This window comes from Pan paniscus, chromosome 13 (assembly GCF_029289425.2).
Source record: "Pan paniscus chromosome 13, NHGRI_mPanPan1-v2.0_pri, whole genome shotgun sequence".
NCBI lineage: Eukaryota > Metazoa > Chordata > Mammalia > Primates > Hominidae > Pan > Pan paniscus.
Genome location: NC_073262.2, coordinates 141,436,900 through 141,443,160, shown reverse-complemented (window position 1 = coordinate 141,443,160; position 6,261 = coordinate 141,436,900). Strand labels below are relative to the sequence as shown.

Sequence of the window (6,261 nt, the reverse complement as noted above, 5' to 3'; positions counted from 1 at the left end):
TCAAGCCACTGCACTCCAGCCTAGGAGACAGCAAAACTCCATCTCCAAAAAAAAAAAAAAAAAAGAAGGAAAGAAAAAGAAAGGAATAAAGAAAAGAAAATTGGAGTTTCAGGGGTGGTCTTTCTGTCATGTTGGTGCCCGTGTGCCCGGCTTCAGAACGGCTGCAGCCCTGGGCAGGTTAAGATGTCAGATGCGGTTGATCCCAAGAGCCACCCCGTCCCGCCACTCTGCTGACTTCTCAGCGGCTCCCCTGACCATGCCAGGGCACTTCAGGGATGCCCATGGGTCACATATCTCTTGGTGTGTGTCTGTTCAAAGAGTCAACGCTGAGCTCCGAGGGACGCAGGATCTCACATCTACAGGGGCGGGCTTAGACATGGCCATGCCCCCCGGAGCACCTGTGACTCCAGGACAGGTAGCAGGTGCTTCCAGATAGTTCTTCCTCCTCCACTAGACAAATGGAGAACCTGAGGTGGACTGTGTTCCATGGAGAGGACTCCCTGTTACAAAAGGTCTGCAACCAAATTTTCAAATAGCAGTTTCTTCTAGTTCCTTCAGCTTTTCTTAGATAAGATTCTGTTGATAACAATTGCCACGACAAAAGGGTCATCAGCTGCTCAGAGTCACAGCTACTACAGAGAGTGTCCTAGACACCCACCTGCATTTTGGAAGGTAAATTGGACAAGAGTGAAAGACAGAAGACCTGTCTTGCAGACGTGGTTTATTTGACTTGGGGATGAAAATGCACCAATACAAGGCCCGGTTGCCTTTTTTAATCACCTAGAATAACGGATTTGTCTCTGAAAACCGAAATTAAATCTTTACTTGTTTGCTATCCTTCTTCATTCTTTCAGATTTCCGTTTCAAATAGCAAGAATACCATATATTTGAAGCCCTGTTTTTTCTCGTCTGTTTCAAATAGCAAGGCTAGTATATATTTGAAGCACTTTTTATTTTATTTTTATAATTGCAACAAAGATAACACAGATCAGACTTTAAGATTTGTGGAAGAATCAACATATTTATTTCTCAAGTTATTGGCTCTGATCCAACGCCTGAAAGATGATTTGGTTGTCCTACATGGGGCATGTTTTCGTCAATACTTAAAGCCTTCATCGTAGCACTGAATAGAGAATGTTTGAATTGACTAATCATTTCACATTCCTTGAAGTATTTTTAATTGAAAAAGGCAGTACAATTAGTGTGAGGAGACTTTCAAAACCTTTTAGAGGAAGCTGATATCTGATTGTTATGAGAAGAAAAAACACTGTTCTAAAATTCTTAAAATAATAAAGTTAACTTTAAATTTCAAAACATAGTAGGTGATCTGTTTCTCTCTGGTATTTTAATGTCAGGTTTGAAGAGGTAGCAGTTATTTCTGGGAGGGGGAATAAACTATTCTCTCTTCAATCAGCTCAAAATTACTTTCTTTTTAGTTACTGTGCTTGTTTTATCAGCTACTACTCCACTGGTTTTACCATGTATTATTTTTTATTTTAATTTTTGCCCTAATGTTAATGATGGCAGCTCCAAAGACAGGTGAGAAAACTTCATGAGAAAAAATATGATACATTTCCAAACCCCCAATTGTCCCCAGATGTGACCTGGCAGCCTGTCTGTTCTGTGTAGGGATACGCTTGATGAAGTCTTAAGAACACTCCCCAAGAAACACTATTTGCTGGAGAGATGCGTGCTAGTGAGATGCTCCCCTCTCCAGTACAGCTTGGGAGGTGGGGTTTTCATTATTAATTACAAATTGCCTCTGAGACGGCGGAACTTAGGGAAGGAGTTAGTGAATAAAAATGTGGTGAAGCAAAGAATGGAGGAGGGCTTTGACACTGCAGCGAAGAGGATTTGGGGCTAATGAGAGCAAATGATGACGACCATAAGCTTTCACTAGGAAAAAGCCCCCGCCTGATTTTTCCTTTCAAAAATGCCTTCCATAAATGGTGGAAATCCTATAAATATCCCCTCCACAAATCGGCTGGAGGAAGACACAGCGGGAAGAGGGGGTTTGTGTAGCTTGTGGTGGAGTGGAATTCCTCGGCCCCAATTCAGAACCGTTCCCTGTGGGATCCTTCTGCTTTAAAGTGGTCCGCGGGTGGGGCTCCCAGAGTATCCACGTTCTGAGCCAAGCTGATTATCTCTGCTTTTTATCTACAGACGGAAATAGGAGCAATACACACAAAATTAGCTCCATAAATAAATGCTGAGGTCTAATTGCCCGGTCGGCTCTGGCCCAGGAGGCTGTGGGACGTTCTCTGGTCTCTTTCATCTCTGGTTGTGGCTGGTTGGCCCAGGACGCAGGAAACTCGTGTTTTCTGCCATCAGAGAAGTGCTCTGGTGGCCTCCGTCCATTTTCCCTGGGGGAGAAAAATTTACTTTGTACTAATTGGCCTCCTTCTTGGCAGCACTGGTGCAATCGTCGCAGTTCCCTGAGCTGAGACTGAGTCCTCTGTGGAAAGGAGAGAAGGTGACAGGCGGCTTGGCTCAAGGACACAGAGCTAAGGGATGAGGGCATGTACTTTCTGGAACCTTCTCAGCAAATGGCTGGTCCTAGGACAAAACCTGTCATCAAAGTCCCTTGCTCAGAGCTGCTCCAGGTGGCGTCTCTCTCCCCAGACACCATTCCTGCACCCAGCGGCACAGGATCCCAGGGCAACGTGTGCTGCCTTTCTCTAAAGCACCATGCAAACTGCAGGTCAAAGGATGCTCCTTCCAGCAGGTATTTCAAATTTCCTAAACAGTCCTTCCCGACTGTGCTGTGCTCATAAAGCAGTCATCTATATGGAAGAAAAGAGGAGGACAACAGAAGTCTTCCACAATTTACCACTCAAAGGTAACTGCGGCAATATTGTGGCAGCGTCACGCTTGTTTAAAAAGAGCCTTGCAGTTATTTTTTATATTCAGTAACATAACCTGCTTTTTTTCTTACTTCACATTATCCCATGTACATTTTCTCCTGTTATTAAAAACTCTCAAACAGTTTATACTGACAGTATAATATTTCATCACTTAGCTTTCCATTATTTATTTGAAGACATCTCTCAGATGATGGACATTGCAGTTACTCTTAGATTTCATTATTATAAATGAGGTGGTGAGGAACACCTTCAGGCATAAATCATTGTCTCCATTCTTTATTACTCCCTCAAAGTCGATGATTCATCACGGCATTACTGGGTCAAAGGTAATGGACATTGGATCATTTTTAACACATAAATTTCCAAATTGCTTTCCAAAAGCACTCTAGCACTTTGTAGCCTCACTCTTGCCAAGGATCTAGGAGGCTACCCAGCCCCTCCCCACCTGACTCCCAGCACTGGGCATTCACATTTTTAAAAACCTCTGCTTATGAGAACGCTGCTTTGATCTGCGTTTCTCTGACCATCAGTAATGTTAGGCACATTTCTAATTTACTCATCCCACATTTTACACTATTATTATTGTGGGGAAGTTTTTAATTAGCAATAATCGCGCCTCAGATAAACCTCATGGGCTACGATATTACCACTGTGCAAAGCTGTGCACTATGATTATTTTAAAATTAACTCTTTAATCTTAATATTTGGGGTTGTATACAGTAGATAATGTGTTTTTCTAAATAGCCAACCAATTATATGAACATCACTTACTGTCTAATCCTCCAAGTCGTCCTGGTTTGTGATCCATTTTTTGTCGAATATTCACTTCATTTCTCTCTTTCCAGGTTATCTCTCCTGCTCTGTGAAGTCTGTCTGTCCTTGGATCAGAACAATGTAAGGATTGTGGATATAATTTCCCTGCACGCCGACATCCGGCCTTACTGATGAGGTGGGTACCACCATCTCACTGTTTACCCTTCATCTTGTATCTGTTGTTTTTGGTGATTTTTAATCCCAGGTAGCTTTCACATTTTTCTCCTTATCCTTGTATTTTGCAGTTTGTTATGCTGTCTTCACAGGAATTGGTTTCTATTTATCCTGTCTAGGACTTGAGGATATTTTAAAATCACACCATGTATGTCCTTCAATTCTGGAAAAACTTCAGGCATTATCTCTACGAATATTGACTATTCCAGAGTCTCACCGTTCTCTTTCTAGAACTTCTATGAGGTGCCTATTTAAGCACCTCATCTTGTTCTCTCTGTCTCTTAATTTCTCATATGTGTTTCCATTTCTTTATCTCACTGTGCTGCAGGCTGACGAGTTTTCAGGTTTCTTCCCCCAGTTTTCTGCAGTCATGCGTCACTTAATGATGGGAATATGTTCTGAGAAATGCATCGTCAGATGATTTTGTCATTGTGTGAACATCAGAGCGTGTGCTTACACAGACCTGGATGGTGTGGCCTCCTACACCCCTAGGCTATGTGGTTTAGCCTCTTGCCCAGGCTACAAACCTAGACAGGATGTGACTGCACTGAACACTGTAGGCAAGTGTAACACAATGGGAAGTATTTGTGTATCTAAACATAGAAAAGGCATAGCAAAAACAGTGTTGGCCAGGCGCAGTGGCTCACGCCTGTAATCCCAACACTTTGGGAGGCCAAGGAGCGTGGATCACGAGGTCAGGAGTTTCAGACCAGCCTGGCCAATATGGTGAAACCCCATCTCTACTAAAAATACAAAAATTAGCCGGGCCTAGTGACGCGCGCCTGTAGTCCCAGCTACTTGGGAGGCTGAGGATGCAGGAGAATCGCTTGAACTTGGGAGGCAGAGGTTGCAGTGAGCCAAGATCGTGCCACTGCACTCCAGCTGGGTGACAGAGCAAGACTCCATCTAAAACAAAACAAAACAAAACAAAAAACACAGTGTAAAATATGAAAAAGAATGCATCTGTTGTCTAGGGCACGTACTGTGAGTGGAGCTGGCAGGACTGGGAGTTGCTCTGGGTGAGTCTGTGAGTGAGGGGTGGTGAATGTGAAGGTCTACACTGCTGGAGTCTTTATAGACACTGCACACTTAGGCTCAACTACATTTATAAAAATATTTTTTTCTTCGATAATAAATTAACCTGAACTGGCTGTAACTTTTTAACTTTATAAACTCTTACTTTTTAACCTTTTTGACTCTTCTGTAGTAACACTTAGCTTAAAACACAAACACATTGTACAGCTCTACAAAAATATTTTCTTTCTTTATATTCTTATTCTATAAGCTTCCTTCTGCTTAAAAAATTTTTACTTTGATTTTTCACTTTTTAAATTTTTGTGCTAAAAATCAAGCTACCACACATTAGCCTAGGCTTACACAGGGTCAGGGTCACCCATACTACTGTCTTCCACCTCCACCTCTTGTCCCACTGGTGACGCGTGGAGCTGTCACCTCCTATATGACAATGTCTTCCTCTGGATACCTACTGCAGGACCCACTGAGGCTGTTTTACAGGTAACTATTTTTCTATCTTTTAACAAATGGAAGGAATATACTCTAAAACAACGACTCAAAGTATGATACAGTAACTACATAAACCAGTAACATCATCATTTGTTATCATTATCAAGTATTACGGGATGTACATAATTCTATGTGCTAGACTTTTAGACGACTGGCACGCAGTAGGTTTGTTTATACCACAAACACGTGAGGAATGTGCGGTGCCATCAAAATCACCAGGCGATAGGGGTTTTCAGCTCCATTATCCCCTTCCGGGACCACGGTCGTACATGCGGTCCATGACTAGGCTTCCCTCTTCAGCGACATCACGTCGACTCTCAGAGGTTTCTTTTTAGCTCTTATAAACCTAGGATTCCTTCTTAATTATTTTTCACGTTTGCTGATTCTTATTTCATAATTGCCTATTCTTGCTTGAAGGATTTTTGTAGTTTGAATGTATGTATCCCCCCAAAATTCTTGTACTGGAGCTTGACTCTCAAGGGGTTGCTATGAAGAGTTGGGGCCCGTGGGAGGTGATTAGGCCCCAGAGGACCCCAGTCTCATGAACGGAATTAATGTCCTTATAAAATAGACTTCAGAGAACTGCCTCCAGCTTCCACTCTGCTGACATGTGAGGACACAGCCTTTGGTCCCCTCGTCAAGTGAGAGAGAACACGGCGTCTGTCCTCTCCACAGGGCACAGCGGCAACAAGGCGCCATCTTGGAAGCAGAGAGCAGCCCTCACCAGACACCAAGTTTACTGGCCCTTGATCTTGGACTTCTCAGCCTCCAGAACTGGGAGAAATAAATTCCCATTGTTTATAAATTACCCAGTACATGGAATTTTGTTACAGCTGCAGGAATGGACTCTTTCCCTTCCTTTAGCTCTTTGAATATTTAAAGTGTG

The 6,261-nt window shown here is 42.8% G+C and overlaps 1 pseudogene; it reads right to left on the bottom strand.

The window, feature by feature from the left end:
• Positions 1-3,442: 3,442 nt before the first annotated feature.
• Positions 3,443-3,525, bottom strand: LOC112439228 (U4 spliceosomal RNA; annotated as a pseudogene).
• Positions 3,526-6,261: the final 2,736 nt, after the last annotated feature.